Source organism: Ammospiza caudacuta, chromosome 33 (assembly GCF_027887145.1).
Source record: "Ammospiza caudacuta isolate bAmmCau1 chromosome 33, bAmmCau1.pri, whole genome shotgun sequence".
Lineage (NCBI taxonomy): Eukaryota > Metazoa > Chordata > Aves > Passeriformes > Passerellidae > Ammospiza > Ammospiza caudacuta.
Genome location: NC_080625.1, coordinates 2,616,372 through 2,641,016, shown reverse-complemented (window position 1 = coordinate 2,641,016; position 24,645 = coordinate 2,616,372). Strand labels below are relative to the sequence as shown.

Genomic DNA, 24,645 nt, shown 5'->3' with positions numbered 1-24,645 from the left:
GTGCCTGATAGGAAAAAGCACATCCTTTGATTTTGACAAAGTTACAAATGCACAAGTTAAATTGAGTTTCCTTCACTGTGATCTCATCTACTATTATAGTGGGGCATGCTGCTCTGAGGCAGATACAACTTTGTCTTGTATACACAGGCAAGGTTGTCTGGTTAATGGCATGCATTTCAAAGTGAGAAATACTTTTCTCTGTATCTAAGTCTAAACCCAGTGCACTTAATTAAGCATTTGTCATGGTATTTAGGATTCTTGATGAGATTCATGGAATCTGTCTTGGACAAACACATATTTACATCCCCAAACATTTCTTCTTTCTTACACAGTTGCATTTGTAATTTTTAGCATTTGACCCAGAGACTTTTGGTGTTAAAATCATAGGCTTTCCCTTGGCACTTATATACTAGTCACATGATGTGGAAGTGGTGCTGCATTAGCTGTGGTTACAGCAATAATCATAAATGCCACAACTCTCTAAGCTACACCTACTTGATTATCTATTTCAACGACAAGTCGTTCTGTTCTTTGGGGGATTATTACACTGTGCTTATCATTTTACTCACACTCTATTTATTTTCTCGAGAAAGTTTTAATTTCAGTTTGTTGTTACCCATTGTAACTTTCTAAAGTGCCTCAGGAGCCTTCTTCACTCGTGAATGATGGGTCTAGGTGCTTTGTTCCTTAATCTTGATTGCAGTAAAGGTGGTGAGGAGCACTTGGGCGGTCACCAGATGTCGCTGTAGGACAGGAAAGAACACAAGCACACCACCGTTCTCAAGGTAAAGGAAAAAAGGGAAGTTTATTTTCTGACTCCAATATTTATCATTTTACAAAAGTGACAATGGATTGGAGGGTGACAGTGACACCTCTCCAATAACACTGGTTAAACCAACAGTCCATAAACTCTCTCCTCCTCCATCAAGAAATGCAAAACAATGAGTTATTTACAGAAAGTGTGTGAGAAAGTTCACTACAAGAATGTCAACATCAGAAGGCATAGAAAATCCTAAAAACCCAGGGTGACACACCCCTTGTAGTTCTATGTCTGTTTTGATTAGTATTATTGTATTATGGCTTACCTTCGAGGAAAATCTGTCCATAATTAACTCACCCTTTGCTGCTTTCTTTGCCTCTCCATCCGCCAGCTCATTTCTTTCCTCCAATTTTAAGCTCACTCTCTGGTGTGCCTTAATATGCTTTTTCAGGTAGCTGAACTGGTTCCAGGAGCCGATTTGTCTCTTCTTCCCTTGTGAGGTCAGCAGTCCCCTCTCCTTCCAGATGGCTCCATGCGCATGCACGACTCTGAATGCCTTTTGCTGTTTCTAAGGCATGGGTCCATGCATTTATCTCAGCCTTCTGTGCAGAGGTACCTGTTGGTAAGGGTCCAGACTCTGTTACCTCTCTGCAGGTAGTCACTGTGTACTTTGCATGTCGCTTTCCACTGGCCTGTCAGTGAACCAGGTCTCTGCATCGTCCAAAGGAGTGTCCTTTTAAGTCTGAGCAGCAGGAGTAGGTAGCTTCAATGGTCTCCAGGCAATCGTGTGTACTGCTTCTCCTCGATTCCACTGAGAATGGAGGCTGGGTTGACAATATTAGTCACCACTATCTCTAAATCGTCTTGCTCTACCACGATGGCCTGGTATTTCAGAAACCTCTGTGGTGAAAGCCAGTGGCCACCCTTTACTTCCAGTACTGCGGACACTGTGTGGGACACTAGCACAGTCATTTTTGTCCCAGGGTAGACTTGGGTGCTTCTTCAATATTCAGCACAACTGCTGCTACATCTCTGAGGCAACCTGGCCATCCTTTGGCTGTTGCATCTAGTTGCTTAGAGAAGTAAGCAACTGCCCTTCGGTATGGACCCAAGTCCTGAGCCAGTATTCTCAGGGCAATTCCTTGCATGGAAAAATAGAAAGAATGGTTTACTTGCATCTGGAAGTCTCAAGGCTGGAACTGACATAAGGACACTCTCTAGCTGGTGAAAGGCCCGTGTGGCTCCTTTTGTCCACTGGAGATCTCTGTTTCCATCGGCAATTAGAGCATAGAGGGGTCTGACGAGCAGTGCATAACTATAAACCCACAGCCGGCACCACCCTGCCATGCCTAAGAAGGTTGGGAGTTCTTTTGTTGTCTGGGGTTTTGGGGTTTGGCCTATGTCTTCCCTGCCTTAAAGTCTGCTGCTCAGCACTCACTTCTTACCCCAGGTAGATTACCTTCTGTTTCACTACCTGTGCCTTTTTCTTTGAGACTCTGCGTCCTTGGAGTCCTAGGAAATTCAAAAGGCTTACCGTCCAGGCTTCCCTCATCTGAGTGGCTACTAGAAGATCATCCACATACTGCAACAGCCTCCTTTCCTCTTGTGGAGCTTCCCGGGACTCTGGGTCTATGCAAGCTGTTCTCCAGTCGGAGTGGGGAATTTTGAAGCCTTCAGGCACATGGACCTTGTGAGCTGTGTTTGAATGCAAAAGTTTTCTGGCTGCATTCGTGGATAGGGAGGCAAAAGAAGGCATCTCTTAGGCCTAAAACAGTGAACCAGGTTAGCTCAGGTGTTAAACAAGTTAGTAAAGTATATGGATTTGCTACCACAGGGTATAAATTCTGTGTTATCTTATTGACAGCCCTCAATGCAGTACTATCAATTATTGGGTTGATTCCTTCCCTATCTTCCTTTTGAGGGTACTGCTCAATTCTCACTGGTTGTGTTCTTTCCTTAAGCTTGATTACTATGTGGGGGCATTTTTCACCCTCCCTGGTACAGCAGAGGCCCATACCCTCAAAAACACTTATTTACTTATTCTAGTATCTCTTTACTAATGTCTTTCTTAATTTCAATTGCTGTTAATGTTAAGCCTAACATCTTTATATCATTTGCCTCCAGAGTAACCTTTCTCATTTGAGAATGTTTAGCAAATGGAGCGAATTGTACAAAAGCTTCTAAGTACACATAGAACACATGTTACTTTAAAGGTTTGCAAAAGTATTCCTTCTCAGACTGGCCAGTTGTTCCCCACACTACAACCTAAACATTTTCCACAAGTACTAAAGCTTTATTTAAAACTGAATATATGGCCCTTGTGTTGACTAAAATTCTACCCTTTTCTTTCTTCTGATCTCACTGCCTCTTGCAGAGGGGTCTGTTACATCCTAGTTCTGGATGAAATTGAACTGCCAGGAGGGGGATGGGTTCGAGTGGGTATACTTTTGGAGCCCAAGCCTTCTTCCCTTTTGGGGAGGTCATCTTTATCCTTCCTCCCTTACCGTAGGAGGAGCCTTTACAAATCAGATGTACTCATTTTGTGAACTGTAATCACTTTGCATTTCAGCATGATAATCTTTGTTTGACTTCATATGTTGCTATCTTATGCTGCATGCTGAACAACACGTTTGATTTGCTTTCTCTTTGCCTTGTCTTCCTTTTCAAGGGCCAAGAGCAGGGGGCGGTCTGATCTCACAGTCTCTTTGCCATTCTGGGTGATTTCTTAAAACAAAAAGACATATCAGCATACAAAACCCCATCCCATTTACCTTCCTATTTTAAAACAGAATTAACTGCAATGAAATATTATAAATCTTCTTATTTTCTGAGCTGCTCCTACTGGCAGCCTTCTCCCAGTGAGCCCCTCCTAAAAGGGGCTAGTTGAGCAACCTCTTTGCTCTGGTCAGTTCTCATTATCTCTTTCTCCTTGCCCTATCTCGCTTCCACCCAAACTTGTCTTTACAAAGCTTCACAGTAGTTTCTCATTCTTCCTCCTACACACACACACACACACACACACACACACACACACACACGGAGCTCCAGGTGGCAGGTATCAGATGTGATTTCCCACACACGAGATTTAAGATCTTAGGTCCTGAATCAGCTTGATCAGAAAACTTTAATTTACACTCTGGGCATGTGCCCTGACGCTTATTAGAACAGCAATACCAGCGTTTCTCACAAACACCGCACTGCAATAATACTAACGCAGCATTGTGCCAGCCTCTTGATGCACTGAAGGAATTGCCCGCAGAGGCAGGCTATTCTGCTTATTACAGAGAACTCTAAATCCCTACAGCAGGCTGTTCCCAGTCCAGACTTACTATAGTACCAGCTGAAGTCTCATAAATTCATTCATCTCTTCTATCTAAACTCCATTTTACAAAATATCAGTCCTTTCTAGTTCTCTTCTTGCACAATCTAATTAAGCATAGTGTCTACTTACACTCGTTTTACTGCCTTGCAAAAAGGCTGTGCTTGTCACAGCAGAAACTCTGATATGCCCACAGACACACGCACACCCCCCCCCCCCTTTATCTCAAATTCACTAGAGCCAGGGCTTGAATTGCTGTGAGGGGAGAATTCTTGGAATTCCTTTAATTTGCTTTACTATAGTTAAACATAAATCACCATACCATAGTTCTTCTGTGTAAAATGCTACTCTTGTTGCAAACAAAATCTTAAAATCTCCACAAACACCACTATACAATCCGAGAATCAAATTACCACAATGCAGAGGAAGAAAATCACCACACAAAATCACTGGGAAAGGGCATATCTCTCAAAGTGCCCACTTCTGTCAACACAACATAGCATACCATAATTCAGCATTTACTCACATCAGTTTTCCCTGGACACAAATCAAAATAACAGCACACAGTCCAGAGATCAAGTCCAAACATTCAGGGCAAAGGAACTCTCTGAGCTCGTACTCACGGTTAAAATGTACCAAATCTACACAAATCACTACATTTAAACACAATAAATACAGTCACTGACGTTTCTCCACCCACTTCTCCGCGGGGCACTTCCCTCCCTGCCCCCGCAGCCTGCTGCAGCATCAGGCCTCACTCGGCTGCTTCAAACACGGGTAGTACTCACTCCCCCCACACTGTAGGGCACTGTAGATCTACTCTCTTTTATACACCATACACTTATACACTTGCACGATTAGAAACACAGTGCACTGACCACACAATGCATTAACCATACAGCGACACAGTGTTTGACACACACACGCATATAGAGATTCATTCGACCCACCCCCAGGGTCGCTAGCGGCTGGTCTATCAGACAATGAACCCCCAATACAGTGTCCGGACACTACACACATATACACACATATACGTCCACTCGACTCACCCCCAGGGTCGCTAGCAGCTGCTCTATCAGAACAATGAACCCCCCTCTCTAATCCAGCTGCTCCACCAGCTACACCCAGACGTCTCTGAGTGATTTACTCCCTAGTTCTCTTTCCCCCCGGGGGCCCCTCAGTACATACCGTATTCTCCTCCGCAGCCAGCAGGTCCTTGTCTGTCCTCGCAGGAGGCAAGTCGAGATGAGCGGAGCCCCACTAGGAAAAAAATCTTAGGGAGCACCTTGGAGGTCTGTCTATCCCCCCGCCCCTGCAGGGGCAGAGAACTCCTGCCTTGGCTCACCGTAATGTTTTGCGGAGAAAAGAAGAAAACTCTACAACTTTGTCAAAGTTGTAAAGTTGGTATGTTTATTACAGCGCTGGATGCATGCGGAGATTGCTGTCTTCAAAAAAGGCATGCGTACCTCTGAGAATTTCAGGTCTCTTTTTATCTCTCTCTTAAATACATATGCATACAGTTTCACAATAGGTTCATACATATTCATTTTTATGGGTTTCGTGTGACATTTACCACTAGTTCCTTTGTATCAGAAAAAATTCCGAGGTCAGGTTGACTTGCCCTTACAGCAGTCTCTGTCTCCTTCTATCATCTTCTGTATCCCGCCTTTATCTCTGTCCTTCGCTGAAGTAACTCCACTGAGCTTAGACCTTGCAGTCTAGCTAAATAACTATGGTTTCTAACTACAGACTCAACTCAAAAATGTACATTTCACTTAAATGAAAATGGATTTCTATCCTGGAAAATTTTCACTTTGCTTCACTCACCCTGGGCTCTGCCTCAAGCTGTGCAAATTCCATCAGTGCCAGCAGGCAGAGCTTGGGGTGAGGGGCAGAGGGAATCAGCCCAATTCCTGCCCCGGGCAAGGGACCCAGGTACATTGTCCACACTTTGCCCAGCAGTGTTCATTTGCATTTCTAAAGCTCCTCTGCAGGCTGCCTGGAATGAAGCTTCTCTTCCAGGGCAGCCATCTGGTGAGTCACATGTGGCCCCCCCAGAATCTGCTTTTTAATAAAAAGTATTAACTATTTATGTTCAAAGTATTACAGTTAAATGTCTTCATTTTGCAAAATGCAACATAAAGGCGAACGTGGGAAAACCCAGACCAAAAATTGATTCTCACACTTCTGTCCCAAACCTACCTGACAATATAAAGTGGGAATATTATGAAAAATTTTTCCCATGTTGTAATTTTGTCACTGAAACTTCAGGGAAAACAAAAACTCTCCAAGAATCTCTTTAGTGTTAGAGAGTCAATACATTCCTTGGTTCTGGCCAGGATGTGCAACAGAAATAATTTCTTTCACAAATAGCCCAGCTGTGCAGAGAAAATCATTCCATGCCACGTGAGTTTTACAAGATTTTTCCGAAACTTTATGTAGTCTGGACCAATCTAAATCCACTGTTTTAATGTTCATTGCTTCTAAGTTGTGTAAGTTTTTAGTATTTGGTTGCCTGTTGGACCCAGATTTCTTCCCCTCTGATGTGTGATTTCAATCTCCACACTCCTGGATTCCCTTCTCAGCCTTTTCCAGCCCAGGTGTCTCCAGCTCTGCCGGGGGCAGTGCGTGGGGTAGTTGTTGGTTGTTGTTTGCTGATGGGTATTCCCAGTCTGTTTGAATGTTAAACTCATCTCCATTGAGTGGTATAACACCCTTTAAATAAAAGCTTTAAAATTCATTTCCCAAAGGCAAAGACAAACCAAGCCTGAGCAAAGAAATAAGATTTAAAAGGAACAAACTCGGTACATTTTGCAGCACTGCAATGGCAGGCAGCCCAGAGTGTGGGTGTCAGTGAGCCCCAGAGTGGAATTGTGCCGTGGTGTTCCCCAGCAGCTGTGGCAGTGCAGGCCCAGCCAGCGCTGAAGCTGCAGCAGTGGCAGCAAGGCTTGGCCCCAGTGGCTGGAGATGGCAGAGGGGGGTGGCCAGGATTGCAGAGGATTCCAGGCGAGGATCTGTGGGCAGGCGCAGGGGCTTGGCCCGCTGTGGAGCCCTGGCTGCTGCTGCGTTGCCTTCAGGGCAGGCTCAGGGGCGGCCTCCCATCCTCCTGCTGCAGGCGGGAAGTGCAAATCTCCGGGGCTTCAGAGCCCTTGAGGCCAGGCTGAGGGGTCCCCCCGTGTTGAGCTGTGCTGGCGGCTGTTTCTGGCCTCAGGGACACTTGGCATGGGCCCCTTGGCCACCAGTGGTGCTGCTTTGCTCTCCTTAGGCAGGAGCCGATGTCCTGGCTAGGTGTTGGCAGCAGCAAAGTGCCAGGGCAGGCTCAGTTCCAGCCCAGCTTGCTGTGGGAGAATATCCCTTGATATCTGCTCCAGTGGTTGCTGAAGCAGTGAGAATTGCTTTTGCCCCCCTGTTAGGTGCCATGGTGTCAGCAGAAGATATTGAAGCCTTCCTGCTCAGGGCATTTCAGTGCCAGGCTCTCACAAGCACCCACAGCTCCACGGGTTGAGCTGAGCATGGGGCGATGACCTGTGCTGTGTCTGATTCCCTTTCCTTCCCTCCACTGGAACAGGGTGTTGCTTTTAGACGCCACTTGTCCTGGTTGCTTCAGAGTACTTTGGAGAGGCTCCATATCTAATTTTCGCTATTTTCCTGGGGCTGCCAGAACTTCAGGGTTCACTTCAGCATAGGCCTGGACAGACATTTGACACAGAGGTACAACAGAACCGGCCTCTGTATCCCTTTTTATAATATTAATTTGTGTTATGAGTTTAGCGATCAAATCCCTTCCCAGTAAATCATGATAACAATTAGGAGCAAATAAAAATTCACGCATTTCAAACCCATCTCCCGGATCTACTTACAGTGATTGAATAAAACCATACATCTTTCCCACTTATTCCCTCACTAATTAAACATATTTTTAGCAATTTCCCCCCCCTTAGGTCTAAGATTTAGAGTGGATTTAGAGGCCCCTGTGTCCATCAGGAAATGCCTCCTCTCAATGCAGACCCACCCTGAATGTTCTCAAGGGCTGCAGTGTGGAGGGTCCCTGGTGTGATGGGAGCTGTGGCAGCCCTGCCAATCCATGTCCATCAAGGGGTGGACTTGCTGGTCCTCAGGGTGCTGCTGTCTGTGCTTGCAGTGTCCGTGTGCCCTGCAGCTGGAGCCCTAGTTCCTTGCCAGGGGCTGTTTGGGTGGACTCTCCCCTGCCAAGGAGGGCAATGCCTCTGCCAGGTGCTTGTGGCCGAGCCGTGCCCTGGGTGCTGGGGCCCCCTTGGGCCCTGGGGTTGATCCCTCAGGGGATGTAGGAACTGTGCCCTGGCCTTTGCCTTCAGCTTGGCCTTTTGCTACTCCCTTCTTGCACTCACCTGCTGTGCCTTTGTGCCCAAGTGCTGCAGAGCCTTCTTGTGCCCCTCCTGCAGCCCCCTCAGTGCCTGTGGGTGCTTGTCTTGCTTTACAAGAGAGGTGTCTGCTTGGGAAGGCAGAAATAGCCTCTCTTGGAATGGAGAATGCAAATCCCGTCCCTCTTCATGTTTAGAATAGTGAAATCAAGGGGCTCTCAGGCAAAGATATGGGAATAGGAATACCAGTTCTTTACTAGTGTGTATAATAAAGCAAACAAACACCAACAGCTGCGGCACTGACAGCAAACAGAGCCCGGACCCAGTCCCGGCCTTTGGGCTGCGGCGCTTTGCCCTTGGGTGCAGTTCTGGGCACGGCCGGCAGGGGCGCTGGTGGCTCCCGTGGGGCGGGGCAGCGCATCCCTCCCATGGGAACCTCTCTGAACGGAAATAGAGCAATCCCTTCAGCTAACTCTTTCACTTTTTTACTTTCTCTAGCCTTTCTCCCATGTTTTGGGAAAGAATTTGGAGAGGGCTGCCTTTTAACTGAGCTACTAGTGTTTCGATAAGGTGCTTCCTGTAGAGAGAGAGAGTTTCCCTGAACAGCCAGAGCTGTGGTTACCAAGGGGACGCAACTCAGAGCAGGACAGGGTCAGGGGAGGATATCCCGCCGAGGCTCGGTGGGAGTGTGGGCAGGGTCTGCTGCCAGAATCACCAGAGGGGGATCTTCCCGTGGAGGCCGAGGCGGAGCGTGGGTAGCCCCCACATGGCTGATGGTGGCTGATCCGGCAGCTGCCGGCAGAGCAAAGGCAGGTGGGAGAGCCCGGCAGCAGCGGCGGTGCCCAGCGCAGGTGGCACGGGCAGGGCAGCCGGGGATGGGATGGCTGGGACCCTCCCTGGGTGCGGTGGGCGCAGTGACCTCGGAGCAGGCGGCAGGACAGAGCAACCCCCATCTTCCCCAGCATGGCCGGCAGAGCGGCCGCGGGCCAGGCAGTGGGAGCAGGGCACACAAATTGAGCGACAGCGCCGGGGCAGGTGGAGCTGCCCTGGGCAGTGAGGCCGCACCTGGGATGGAAACCGGGGCAGGCGGAGCTGAGGCGGGCAGCGAGCCGGGACCCGGGACAGGCGCCTGGGCCGCGAACGGAGGGGGCAAGACCTGCAGAGGATCCCACTCTCTGATTTTTCTTCTTGTTCCCTTCCCTTTCATATCCCTTTTTGTTTTCTTGTTTTTTCTCAGAGGTTTCTGATATTTTAAACATTTTTTCTTCTAAAATCTCCTGTCTAACATATGACATATTCTCTTCTAGATTAAATGGGTTTTTTTGCAAATAAATCCAGAGCCTAGCAAATCTAAACTTCTGCTTGGATACTTTGAAATGCTCAATGTGCTAACTCATGGCATCCTAATGTTTTTTTTTTTTCCCATCACCTTTTTATTTATCCTTTGGCAAATTAAGCATCTTTCAATTACTTGCTTTGCTACTCCAAAATCGCAGTACACCCATAGTTCCTTAAAAAATGGTCACACAAAGCTTGAGTACCCCAGTGGGTTTTCTGATGCATGTCTTCTAATATTTTTCTAATGAGCACATTTTATTGAGTAATTGTCTTCCATCATGAAGTTTCCATTTCCCTGATTTATCTTGTTCATTTCCTGTCTTGTTGTTATGGTTTGGGCCTGGCAAAGCCAGAGCCCCCATGAGTCTACCTCTACCTGATATCTGCTGTGAGATGTGAGCAGGAATAAGCAAAGCAGGCTTCAACTTAAACATAAAGAAAAGTTTATTAGCTAGACTACACACAATTACTAAACTACACACAATTACTAAACTACACATACACAAAGGGAAAAAAAAAAGAAATCACAAGGAGAATGAAAGCTACACAGAAACACTTCCCCCTCCTCCTCCAGATTCCAGTACAATTCATCTCCCAAAATTATCCACACTCCCAAAATTATTCACACTCGGTCTGGCACCACCCTTTAGAAAAAAATCAAATCTTCAGCTTATGAAGAGTAGACGGAGTCCTTCCTTGTACCACGGACTTCTTGTCACAATTAGCACCGCCCGGAGTCCTGCTATCTCGTGACATCTCCTTTCCATGCCAAGGTGTGCTCTCACCACCAGACATGGGATGACGCTGAGGCCTGCTTTCAGGGTGGGCCTTTTAAGGATGCCTCGTCTCGTTCCAAGCAGAGCACACTCTCATCTCTGGGACCTTTGTCCCCCCCATTTCTTCTATACCCCCTGGGGCCGAGGGGTCTCAACACCAAACTCTCCTGGCTCCGAACCTCTGCTTCCCCCTGCAATGCAGCCTCTGTATCACCAGGAGACAGTCCATGGATCTACAACAAAAGAGTCCAGCAAAGTTGCCACTCCATCTTCCCCCATTCCTTCAACATTTCTCTTTCTCTTTGCCAGACCCCCTTACTGGCCTGTTTCTTCCTTCATCTTCCACTCTTATCCTTTTCCTAGGAAAGGTAATGTTCCGTGAAGCTCTCACTATCCACAAGGGTTAAAGGCTCTCTCAGGCCGCTGGGCTGCTCGCTGCCCCCCCCCCTTCTCCTCTCAGCTGTGCTGCCGGCTCATGATATCAAGTTTCAAGGTAACAGGGTAACAGCACAGGCTGCATTCTCTCCGTCTCCAAAAAGGGGGAGGGGGGGGTAAACAGGTCGCTCGATGCTCCCCCACCCTTCCACCGAATCCGGGCCTACCGTATATGGGCCACGTGGCTTTCCCCTCCTCCAGCCCAGCCAGCAACTGGGCCGGGGGAGGGAGGCCCAACCATCCACGCCGGAAATCCCAAGAGGGCTCTGAAGGACAAGAGCCCTACTTTTAACTCCTTGGGTTTGTAGTCTCGAGAGGCAGATCCAATGCCCCACTGGTCAAACCAGGTGCTCATCTTAAAATCCGAACACCCATTGGTAACCACAGCAAAACAACATATCCCAGATGTCCCATTTCCGGTCAAATCACGACACTTGTTTAATTCTTTTTTCTCAGCTTCCTTAAACTCTGGAATTTCCAGTTTTTCCTGGTTTGGAGTTAATATTAACATAACTCTTTCAGCTCCATTTTCTGCTGCATCCTTAGCTTCATGATCCGCCAAATTATTTCCTCTTCTTTCTGGGGTCTTTTTCTTTTGGAGTTCCCTAATATGTACTATAGCTATCTCTTTTAGGTAACTGTAGTGCCTCTGAAATAAGTTCCTCATGTACTAGTCCTTTTCTTCTTGAATTAAGTAATCTTTTTCCTTTCCAAATTTTTTAAAGGTATGTACTGCTCTAAAGGCATACCTTGAATCAATATATATAGTTCCTTTATTTTGTGTTAAATATTCTAGTGCTCTTTTTAAAGTATATAATTCACAAGTTTGAGCTTACTAGTTTAAGGTTAATTTCCCTTTTTCCATAGTTTGCATGTTTTTCCCATCGACTACTGCATACCCTGTATTTTCTCCTTTTGCAAGGAGTTGTATCTCTATTTTTTTTTTCTTTTTTCCCCCTGTATCCAACTTACAGGTTTTCTGTGTCATTTTTCAAGATCTTATCTATTCATCTTCTGCCTCTATTTTTCGCATTCACTAACAACCAAAATACCACTTTTCTTTCAACTACACGCAGAAAAATAAAAAACTTTTTTCTCACACTACTTTCAGTACAATACACCTCCCTCCAAGGAGATATAGTGAAGCTTAAAATACAGAATCCACATTACCTATACTTTCATTCATCTACATTCACTCACTTTTATTTCTTATTCCCTTCCACACATTCTTTCCCACCCTCAGGACACAGAGTGGATCCCTGTTGACAGAGAATCGCGGGTCCCTCTGGCCCCCCCTCACCTTGGGGTGGCCTCTGGGTCTCAGTATCTCCGGGCCTCCTGGGAGGGCCCTGACTCTGCTGCCTCCGGTGCCGGTGCCCTTCACCTGTGAGGCTGATTTGTGTGTCACTCACACTCTTTAGCCACGGCCCCCTCACACGCCCTGGGGACAATGGCTCGTTTGCAGGTCACCTGTACCTTATGCCACAGCCCCCACACGCCCAGGAGAACAATGGCTCATTTGTGGGTCACACACTCCTCTTTCCACAGCCCCCCTTCCCACCCACCTGGGAAGCTGAGGCTGCTTTTGTGTGTGACTCACTCTCACACACAACAAGACAACAATAAGGTACCTTTTGTTATGAATGATCAAATCGAGAGCCAAACTTATAGGAAAAATTAGCAAAGATTTATTAATTTGTCTGTGCGACTGAAGTTTGGTCGTCAAAACCAGGACAGCCAAGGGTCAGCGTCGAGCCCGGGTTCGGTGCTGGGTGAACATGGATCTGAGCTCTGAATGTCAGAGTCTCCCCCTGTTCACAAATGCTGCCTGACGCAGCGAGTTCTTTTACAGTTTATTCTGCTCGAGGCAGAGATGACTGAATGTTCTTTGTGTCTCTTCCCATGCATAACCGTGTCTTTACCTGTGCAGAGGTGGACAAAGACTCAGTCCAGGTGTCTGATGTTGTCAGTAGACTCTGGGGAAGTCAGCATTCACATGCATCAGGGTGGGGCTCTGGATCATCGTGGTAGCTGTATAATCGTCGAGGCAATAATCACTCTTGGCTGGACCTGGTGACCCGGGGAAGCCAGCGATTATCGCCCTGGAAGTTTCTATTCTTTCATTACAAACCCCGATGTTTATCTCAACCAAGTCCAGGAACTAGATGTATATGAATAAGACACTGCTCCCTGCCAGGATGGTCAAGAGACATAGTGTGGGTTTTACAATATTTTAGACATTACTAGCATGAATTATCTCTACCATATACTACACTTTCACATCACCTATTATAAGTTTAGGTGTTTCTGGCCAGTTCTGGTGCTCGTGGATATCCCTCAACCCAGCTGTGTTGTCCAACCCCAGATGCTCTTGAGCATATCCTCAATCCGGCAGAATTTTGCACAACCGTGGATGCTCTTGGGATGTTAATTCCTCAACCCAGCAGGTATTAATTCTGGATGCTTTTGGGCACTCTTATCCCTCAATCCCGCAAAATTTTTAGGAGCCCATTTTGTCCCATTTCCTAGTGGATTGGGCTCAGAAACTCCTCTGCTCCCTTGCTCCGAGGGGTCCAGCCCCTCTTTGAGACCCAGTCCCAGTTACCCCGGGGGATTCTCTCACTCCTCTTCTCACTCGCTGTGTCTCTTTGCTGGCTGCTTCCCTTGAGGAAAGTTGGAAACGCAGCGTGGGAGACTCCAGCACTCACTTTGCAGGTCTGAGACAACCAGCCCTCGTCTCATTCACAGCCCAAAGCAGAGAATGAGGGGAGAAGCAGCCCAGGAGCCCAAACAGCCCTGGCATCCTGAAATGGGGAGAGTGAAGCGGGGGGAGCTTTTGGCATTGGTGGGACTGCCAGCAGCCTGGGCAGGGCGGGCACTGAGGAGAAGGGGGACCCCCAATCCAAGCAATATCCTAGCAGCTGGGACAGGGGGAACCCCCGAACACCAGAGGGGAGGGATCAGGGACGGGGAACTCCTGGAAGGCTTTTTCAGGGCTGAATCTTGGTGTTTGGGAGGTTTTTGTGGAGCCCAGATGGCCAGTGACTTGTAGAGATGGACTTGGGCAGAGGGACCTTCAAACTCAATGTGTGCTGGGGAAGATGAAACAGGAAAGCCTTATAAATAAGATTGTCTGGCAAAAGATTTTGTGAACAGAAAAAGTATAAGGAAGATTGAAATGAAAGCAAGCTTTGAGATACCTCAGTTAGTGAACAACTGGAAAACAATGGTGTGGCCCAACTGAAGGTAATCCCCTTTTGATGAAACAATTCCCTCTGCTTGCAGACAGATCCAAGGGTCAGAGCAGACCTCACTAGCTCAATAGAAAGGGTCCAAGGAGGAGTTTTTAGGGTTTAAAATGTAACACAGTATGGTGATCTAATGATTTTTACAGGCTGTATGTAAATGCTGTAGGATTTGCATCTGGTACCAGATTGGTTAGTGAGAAATAGAATATTCAACACAGAAGAAAATTTATTGTATTGTAACGGGAACCTTACTCTCTTATGCTCTTCTCCTCTTACTCTCTTACCCTCTCATCCTCTCTACCCCTCTCTTCTCTGGGGCCTGCTCCGAGCTGTGCCTGGCAGCTCCCAGCAGGGCCCTGCACCCAGGCCCTTTGCATAAACCAGAGCTCTCTCGTCTCCGTCCGGCCTGACCATCCTAGCCCCCGACCCTCCTACAAACGCTCTCATCCCTTGTTTTCCCCAAACCAGGATTTCCCATTGCCAAGGACTGGGAAGCTGCGAGGAAGAGGAAGATGAGGACACTGAGGCAGGTGAGGAGGAAGTCAGTGCCCCTTTCCCCTCTGTGCTGCTCCATCTCCCAGCCCAGCACAGCCCCGGCTGCGGCTCAGCCCTGGGGGGATCTTCTTGCCCTTGCCTGTGGCACAGAGGCAAATCCCATCCTGTCCTTGTCCTTCCTCCCCCAGAGCAGGAGCTGAGCATGGAGAGCAGGGAGGACAAATGCCCGCGGCAGAACCTGGTGGAAGAGGCCGTTTTGAGCGGCTCCATGGCGCAGGAAGCCAAGGGGGAGGAAAAGCCCCGGATATGCCGCACGAGGAGGGGCTGCAAACGCAGCTGGCGGGGATCTGAGGGGGAAAGAGCCAGCCTGGGCCGGGAAGGTGGCCGGAGATGGAGCCAGAGCTCGGAGCTGGTGCTCCATGAGCAGCTCCATGATGGGGAGAAGCCCCACACGTGCGTGGAGTGTGGGAAGAGCTTCAGCCAGAGCTCCAGCCTGATCAGGCACCAGAGGATCCACACTGGGGAGAGGCCCTACAAGTGTGGAGAATGTGGGAAGAGCTTCAGAGAGAGGTCCCACCTGATGAAGCACCAGAGGATCCACACTGGAGAAAGGCCGTGCAAGTGTTCCGAGTGTGGGATGTGCTTCAGCCTGAGCTCCAACCTTATCTGGCACCAGAGGACCCACACTGGGGAGAGGCCCTATGAGTGTTCCAAGTGTGGGAAGGGCTTTCAGACCAGCTCCAATCTCCTCCAGCACTATCGGATTCACAGAGAGGAGAGGCCTTTCCAATGCCCCGACTGCGGGAAGGGATTCAAGCACAACTCCACCCTTGTCAAGCACCGACTCATCCACACTGGGGAGAGGCCCTACGAATGTGATAAATGCAGGAAGAGGTTTCAGACCAGCTCCCATCTCCTCCTGCACTATCGGATTCACAGGGAGGAGAGGCCCTTCCGCTGTCCCGACTGTGGGAAGGGATTCAAGCACAACTGCAACCTCATCACCCACCAGCGCATCCACACTGGGGAGAGGCCCTACGAGTGTCCCCAGTGTGGGAAGAGCTTCTCCAGGAGCTCTAGCTTGACCCAACACCAACGGAGGCATTGGTAAGGGAAGCCCTGTGAGTGCCCCGAGTGTGGGCAGAGCTTCGTGCGCTGTTCCAGCTCCATCCCCCACTGGAGGAGGCACTTTGGGCACAGCCCTGGTCACTCACATTCCCCATGATCCATGTTGGGAACACACCTGGCTGCTTTGCCTTTTGGTTTGGCGTTAATTTTCCTCTGCTTCACCTTCATCCTTTAAAAACACCCAAAACTGTGTTAAATGAAGGAAGTTGATTGAATATATCTGAAGTTCCATAATTTTTCAGTTGTTTTAGAGGGAATTTAGGATTTGGGGACGCGTTCTCTGTCGAGTACTGCTTTTGCTAAGAGGAAGGAATTTAATCTCACCCTTCTTGTGTTGCTAAGAACTCCTTCCCTGACCCAAACCCCAACTCCACCCTTGGGATACCCTGTAATAATTCCACAGCCCTTCCTGTGCCCTGCCTTTGGGGGTTAAGAAATGGATTCCCAAAGGATCATCCCTATTCCCGCTGTATTCCAAGAGGATGCACCTGTTTCCCTGGATTCCCAGAGGATACTGACTCTGCCACTGGTTTTTTTTTGTTTGTACTACTGCAGTTCTATTTTTAATTTTTCCTAATAAAAAGCTGTTATTTCTACTCCCATATCTTTGCCTGAGAGCTCCTTGATTTCAAAAGTATTTAATATTTTTATAGTGTATAGTAATAATTATAATAATAATAGTAGTAGTAGTAGTAGTAGTAGTAAAAGGGAGGGAGTTTACATTTTCTGTTTCAGTGGAGGCTCCTGAAATGGGGAGACACCCCCAAGGATGGGCCATGTAAAATAGTTCCTGAAATATGTAAATTATTTTATGGATATGCAACAGGCTGATGTAATTAAAACCAGATTAATTAGGGGTGTCCCCAAAAATAACTGGGGGGTCTTGGTGGCGATACCAACCTATGCTCGATGGTCCTTGTCTCCCATTACATCAGCCTGTTGCATATTCATCCACATTTTGCATATCCATGAAGTACTTTACATATTCCAGGAACAAAATTGGCTTCGTCCTGTTTGTGGGTCCCACCTCCCTCCCAGCTCAATTTGGGGCATCCCATCCCCCTCCAAGCTCAATTTTGGCGTCCCTCTGATTGCCTGGAAATTACCCCGTGCGGTCTCTGAGTATTTACCGCAGTGAGAGGCCTTGGTCTGTGGCTGGCAAGTGATGAGTCAGAGTCGGGCCGGGCGCTGATTGGCTGAAAATCGCTGGGCGGTGCCAGGGCTCTGAGTTTGTGCCCAGCAAGTGATAGTCATCAGTGCTGCGCGTTCTGATTGGTCAGGATCTGTTTGGGGTGGGGACGTGAAGAACTGGAGTATATTTGGGGTGTATTTGGGTTTATTTATGGACTATTTAGGGTTTATCTTGGGTTTTACTTGGTTTGTTTGAAATTATTTGGGTTTGTTTGGAAGTATTTGGGCTTCTTTGGGCTTATTTGGAATTATCTGAGGTTCTTGGGGTTTGTGTTGTTGTATATGGGTTTTTTTTAGGTGTACTTGAAATCATTTGGGGTTTTTTGACTTAATTTGGGGTGTTTTTTTGTTTTTTTTGGGTTATTTGGATTTGTTTGAGGTATTTGGGGGGACTTTTAGGTATTGTTTGGAGTTACTTGAGGTTTATTTCGAGTATTTTGCGGTTATTTGGGATATTTGGGGTAATGTGGGTTCAAAATACTAGGAATGTTTCTCCTGCAAAAAATGTGAATTTTTCCTTAAAAATTTTTCCTTAAAATTTTTTTCCCCAAAACACCAGGAATGTTCCCTTAAAAATCCCCGGCTTTTCCCAGCCAGTAGCGGGGCACTCCGCCACAAACCATCCAATCACCGCGCGTCTCCCCTCAGGAACACCGGCCTCCCCGTGTGCCGATCCAACCAATCACCGCGCGCCTCTCCACCGCCCGCCTCTCACGCGCTGAACCAACCAATCACCGCAGGTCTTCCCTCACCTACTCCCGCCTCTCGTGAGCTAAACCAACCAATCACCAGGCATCTCCCCTCAGCAACACCCGCCTCTCTTTTGTCAATCTAACCAATCACCTCTTGCCTCCCCTCGGCAAAGCCCGCCTACCCCGCCCCTCTCCTGTCAATCACCGTGCCCTCTACGAAACCAACCAATCACCGGGCGTCTCCCCTCAGCAACTCCCGCCCTCCCTGTGTGTACCAGCCAATCAGAGCCGAGCCCAAGGCAGCGCCCCCTGATCCCGGGACCGGGCATGGAGCGGGCGCCCCCTCCCCTCCCCGCCCCCCGGGACCACCTCAGGGACCCCCAGGAGCCGCCCCGGGCTCGGGCGGGTCCTGCGGGAGGCGCTGGAGAGAGCGGGGGAGGCGCTGGGAGAGGACGGGGGGTTCCGGGAGCTGCTGAGGAGGCGCAGGGACAGGTGAGGGGTCCTGGAGGGGTCGTGAGGGGAATTTGGGGAGCAGTCTTGAGGATGTTTGGGGGGGATTTGGGGAGGGTCTGGGGGGAACTTGAGGGGGTTTTAGCGGGGGGTGCTGGGGGGGCTTTGGAGGGGAATTTGAGGAGGGGTCCTCGGGGGGTGTCACGATCTGTCCTCACGGACGGGTTTTGTGATGGTTTGTGGATTTGATCTCAGGGTGCAAAAAGAACCGACACGGTACAAGGGGGTTTGCAATGATAATCGAAACAAATGCACCTTTATTGAATGACCACAGCGAAATGCGATAGAAGGATTAAGGGAGAGAAAAAGATGGGGGAAGAGAGAGACAAAAGAGAGAGAGAGAGAGAAGGAGAGAGGGGATAGAGCTACCAAACGTAGAGACGAAGTCCTTTGGTCCAGTCCAGTCGAGGATCCACTGTTACGTCGGGGAGATCTCGAAGTCTCGTTAACTCAGAGGTTTTTATTATGATAACTCTATTGGCAATTGCAAGGGAGGGGAAACAGATACAATAAGGAATAGATGTAACAGGTAGTCCATGCTCTCAGCAACAAACGAGAGCCATTGTCTTTTTGGTCCAGCAGTCACAACCTGCAGGCAAACATCTCGCTTTGGTCAGCTTGCCTCCCCCACACACCTGCCCCGGGCTGGGGGTTTCAGTCCCAGTCCTTGGAAGGAGCAGAGGGGCCTTTTCACATGGAGCTTCCATGTCTCAGTCCTTGATGGAGAGGCTCCTTACATCTCAGTCTGTCTGTCACGGTGGTTGTAAAACAGGTGAGGGTCTTCTGTGGGGGGACCACCTGAAACTCAGGAGAAGTCGAGCCAGGCCGAGAGGTGGGACAGCTCCCAAGGCTGTTGTTGCACAAAGGGCACGGTGCCCCTTCTTCTTCTCATTGGGCTCAGTGTAGTACACAGCAAACAACACCTGTGAAAACAGCAACTGAACACTGTGCTCTGGGGTCTCTGTGTCTTGTGACATGTGAATTTCTCCTACGGAGGAGACAGGGGCAAGGGGGTCTTCTCTTCAGTGGTCCTCAAATGACAATCGTGAGGCAGATGAGGGAAAATTCTGACAGACTCTCACAAGCCCTCACCCTTTGCCCCCTCCCTTTTTCCACACCCCTCCCCATCGCCCCCAGTAAACGGCCCCGGGGCCAACTGGGAAGTTTTACTGGGAGCACTGGGAGCAGGCACTGGGCGGGGGCAGAGCGCCAGCGGGGCTGGAGGGGACACGGGACCCCCCAAAATCAGCGGAGCGGGGACGGAGCGGGGGGTCCCGGCCGGGCCCGAGCCCACGGGGAGGGGCTGCGGCCGCCGCCGGCTCAGGAGCTCTGTGGGCAGAGAAAAGGGGGTGACACCGGGCTGGGGCCCCGGCGGGAGCGCACACGCTCTGCCACGGGGGGGGGACGCCACCCCCGGCACCCGCCCTGACCTTCTTGCGCAGGGAGAAGCCGAGCCCCAGCGCCAGGAAGACGAAGCCCAAGACGAAGCCCCCGATGCCCGTCAGCATCTTGCTGCGGGCGGCGTCCAGCGGCATCTCTGGGGGGTCCGCAGGGCTCAGCACCCCCAAAACCTCTCACCGACACCCTGAGCCCCTCCCAGCGCCCTCCCTGTGGCAGCCAGCCCAGCCAGGACCCCCTGAAATCTCTCCCCAATCCCTTTTTGTCCTGGCCAGGAGCCACCAAAGCCCCTCCCGTCCCTCTCAGCATCCCACAGCCCCCTCCCAGGTGCCCCCAGCGCCGCAGGACCCCCAAAGCCTCTCGCAGTCCCTTGGCTGCCCCAGCAGGACTCAGCCAGAGCCCTCCCAGTCTGTGCCCAGCACAACCGAGCTCATGGCGAGCCCTGCTTTGCCATCGCCGATCTCCTTCCAGCCCCTCGGGGCTCACTGCGATCCCTCCGAGTCACACCCAGCATCCCCCCAACCCCATCCCACCCTCCCCAGCATCCCCCAAACCCCTTCCCAGCCCTTGCCCAGCCCCCAGCCCCTCTCCCACTTCCAGCCCGGCTCTCTCCAGCTCCCTCCCAGTGGCTCCCAGCACAGCCCAGCGGCTCTGCCAGCGCCCCCAGGGGCTCCCCCGTACCCCAGTGCCGCCTCAGGGGCTGCTCCAGGCTGACGTGCTCCACCTGGCAGCTGTAGCTGAGCCCGCGCCGGGGCGGCGTTTCCAGCAGCACCAGCAGCTGGTAGGTCCAGTCCCCGTTGGGGACCATGTCGGTGGCCACCACGTGCTCCGAGAGCTCCTGCTGGCCCTGGAACCACCTCACCTGGATGGCAGCAGGGCAGAAATCCATCACGGAGCAGAGCAGGCGGCCGGGGCCGGGCTGGGAGCTCGAGGGGGGCACCAGCGAGATGGACACGCTGGGGGGCACTGGGAGAGAGAGAGCGAGAGAGAGGGCGGGGACACACTGGGATCAGCTGGCGGGCACTGGGAGATAGGGGGGAGGGCTGGGGTGGGCTGGTGAGAGACCGGCATGGACTGGGAGTGATAAGGAATGGCCAGGGGAATGTGGTGGGAGGGACTGGGGATGGGCTGGGATGGATTAGGAATGTACTGGGACAAAGTGGGATGGACTGGGAGGGAGTTGAATGGCACTGGGAGAGGTGAGAGGGGATGGAGAGTACTGGGAGAGAGGATGGAGGTCTGGGAGTGAACTGGGAATGAACTGGGAATAGACTGGGAATTGAGTTAGAGTGGATGGGCCGAACTGGGAAGGACTGAGAGTAACTGGAAGTGGACGGAGAGGAACTGAGGTGGTTTTGAGAGAAATGGGAGGAGATGAGGGGCCCTGGAATTGGAGATTGTGCTGAGAGAATGAACTTGGAATGAACTAGGAATGACCTCAGTAGGACTGGGACGGACTGAGTAGGTACTGGGGGGGATTGGGAGGGAATTTGATAGACTCTGGTGGCACTGGGAGGAACTGAGAATGAAGTGCGCGGCACTGGGAGGCCAAGCCCAGCCCGGGGCACTCGGCGCTGCGGGTCTGCTTGGTAACAGATGAGTCACCAGAGGTTCGTGCTTTGATTGGCTGAAAAGCGTCAGCTCCGCACTCGGCTGAGCTGGAGGCACGGGGAGGCACTGGGAGGAACTGGGATGGACTGGGCAAGCCACAAAGGTCAATGAGTGTGTCAGGAGGTTCCGGAGATGTGTTCAAGGAGCGCTGAGGGCTCTGGGTCGATGTCCAGGGAGGTTTTGTGGTGTTCCGGGGTCATTGCCAGGGCAGGGCCCGAGGGGACACGCTCTGCCCCGAGCTCAACTCGGCACCCCAGGAGGAACGGGGTGGCCACCTCGTAGTTATTCCAGCAGTACCTGTCCACCTGAGCCCTTTTGTACTCCAGCTTAGCCTTTTCCGTGGCGTTTCGAAACGGCGAGCGGCCCAACCTTCGCTTCCAATGGAGAGTACTTGCACAAGGCCTGGTCGACAGCCCGACCATATGCCAAATCACCGTGGACAAAGCACTGATGCCAGTTTGACACTCAAATCCCACCGCAACCATCATCCAGTACATGGACGACATCCTGGTCACAGCACCATTGACAAGCCAAGTAGATCACCTGGTGTCCACAATCACGGAGACCCTTCAGGCCAACGGCTTCGAGATCGCGAGCGCAAAGATCAAGAGAGGACCCTGCGTGACCTTCCTGGGAGTAGGAATTACAAGCTCCTACCCCCCCGAGATGAAGGTCAACCGAGACGTCGAGACGCTCCACGACGTGCAACGCCTGGTGGGATCGCTGCAGTGGCTTTGCAACATCATCCTGATTCCTCCCGAGGTCATGGACCCTCTGTACGACCTCCTGAAAGGAAAGCACCCCTGGGAACCCAAGGAGCTGACGCCGCAAGCAACGAGCTCCCTCGACTTCATCAAAAACCAGATGTCCACTGGCACACTTGCCAGGTGGAACCAAGCCATGCCACTGGACCTGTACGTCCACTTTACACCGAAGGGGAGAGTGGGAGCACTGGCCCAAGGACCTTCTGAAAAGGCCCGACCGATCCAATGGGTGGTCCTCGGAAGACCCGCTCGTGCATTTTCCCCAGGAATCAAATGCATCGCCAGCCTCATCATGAAAGGCAGGAGACTCGCTTTGAAACACCTAGGGACAGAGCCGACAAGAATCCACCTTCCGTTTCGCAAGCAGCCGACCGCGGAGTCAGCCACAATATCGGAGTACCTGGCCCTTGCTCTCTCCGGCTTCGGAGGAGAAATCTCCTACTCCTCCAGACCACCCTGGACTCAGCTGCTGACCGTAGTCGACATGGACATGCCACCGAAAGTCAAGGACAGACCGCAGCCAGGACCAACGGTCTTCACAGACGCTTCCTCCACGACCTCAACCGCAGCGGCAGTGTGGCAGGCAGGAGAGCAATGGCACTGCGTCAAAGCGTGTGACCCCACACTGTCAGTGCAACAGCTGGAGGCAGCAGCAGTGGTTTTGGCATGCGGACTCTTCCAAGACGAACACCTCAACATCGTAACGGACTCTATATTCGTGGCAAGGCTCTGCCTAGCCATGGCAGGACCAGGAGTATCGACATCAGCAGCAGCCCTAATGCTGGAAGAAGCACTCTCCTCGCGACAGGGGACCGTGTCAGTCATTCACATCAACAGCCATGACCCAGTCAAAGGTTACTTCCAAATCGGCAACGACAAAGCAGACGCTGCAGCAAAAGGCGTTTGGACTTTGCAAAGAGCTCGTCAACTGCACAAGTCGCTCCACATCGGAGCGAAAGCACTGGTGAAGAGATGCGAAATCTCGACGGCAGATGCAAAACATGTGGTAGCCACCTGCCCTCATTGCCAGAAGTCACCCCTTTGGACCTGCGGGGTCAACCCGAGAGGTCTCAAGCCCTCACAAATGTGGCAGTCGGACTTCACCTTATGTCAACTGCTGAAGCCCCGAGCATGGCTTGCAGTGACAGTGGACACTTACAGTGGAACGATCATAGCCACACAGCACCACAAAACTAACTCCAAAGCCACAATTCAGCACTGGCTGACAGCCATGGCTTGGCTTGGTATCCCCAAACAGATCAAAACGGACAATGGCTCCAATTTCACCTCCAAACCAGTACAGGAATTCGCCTCGAAATGGGGCATCACGTTAGTGCAAGGCATCCCATATAACAGTACCGGGCAGACCATAGTTGAGAGAGCAAACCAGACCCTGAAAACCAAGATAGAAGTGTTGGCAAAAGCAGAGGGCTTTGCCAATGCCATTTTCCCAGGAGATCAGGCACATATGCTGGCAACTGCTTTGCTGGCACTGAATCAATTCCCTAGGGGAGATGAAACAAACAGTCCCGTCCAAAAACAGTGGGCCACTTGAATGCTAGAAGAGGGCCCACAGGTAGTAATTAGAAACGAGCTAGACGAGTGGGAACAGCGTTGGAGGCTGATGCTCACGGGGCGAGGGTACACAGCTGTCAAAAAGGACGGCAAAATCAGGTGGTGTCCACTTAAGTCGATTAAACCGGACCTTCACAGCGAGCAGAATGAGACTGACGAGAATTGCGAGTCTTTGTTTACAGGACCTGCTCATGGGACGTCCTCGTGATGCGTACATCCCGGTTCCAGACGAAAGTGACAGACCACCAAGCCGCCAGGCAGCGCCCAAGAGACCCACACGGGTGAGACCCAAGCATCAAGGGTGTTTCTGTGTGATTTTGCTGTTGGGGCTTGTCGCCAGAGGGCAAGCCAGCCCAGACCACTACCCCCACCGGCCCTTCAGGTGGGTCACGTGACACCTTAGTAGTGGCAACGTACTCAGAGAAATCACCACACTAAACACCCCATCCTTCGTGCTCCGCATCACTGACCTGTTTCCAGGATAGCCAAGGTTAAACCCTTATTCCCCACACGTCACACACTCGTATCTATCCTACTGGTGCCCAGCTTCAAATCCTGGGAAAAGCTACTGCAATCACCCAGGGTGCGGATATTGTGGGCACTGGGGCTGCGAAACCATAGTTACAGATGCCAGACCGTCAGGGCCTGGGTGGGATCCACAAGAGCCAGACAAATTCTTACAGTTCACCTGGGCACCCATCGGCTGCAAAACACCCTTCTTCTCTCACGGAAACTTCCATCGAAACCAACATAAAATCCCTAGATTCCGGGCATGCACTGATTACAACATGACGGTCTTGCAGCCAGATCACCCTAGCTGGGCCACAGGCAGAACGTGGACAGTGGTCCTTCAAGGGTCAAAAGAGAGGGTGAACGTGCAAATTATCAGGCTCCAACCGTCGGCACCCCGAGCGGTCGGACCCAACAAAGCGATTAAAAGTGTGCCGAAAGGGAGAAATGTAACCTACCCCAAAACCTTACCCACAGGGGTCAGCAATGTCCCGACCGGTCAAGCGGAAGCCTTTCAGGTGAGCCGCTTAACCAAGTCAGACGCAGACCCAATCC

General features: G+C 50.7%; 1 pseudogene; it reads left to right on the top strand.

Annotated features, from left to right (window-relative positions):
• Window positions 1–24,645, top strand: part of LOC131570213 (uncharacterized) — a 1,483,036-nt pseudogene that overhangs the window by 957,095 nt on the left and 501,296 nt on the right.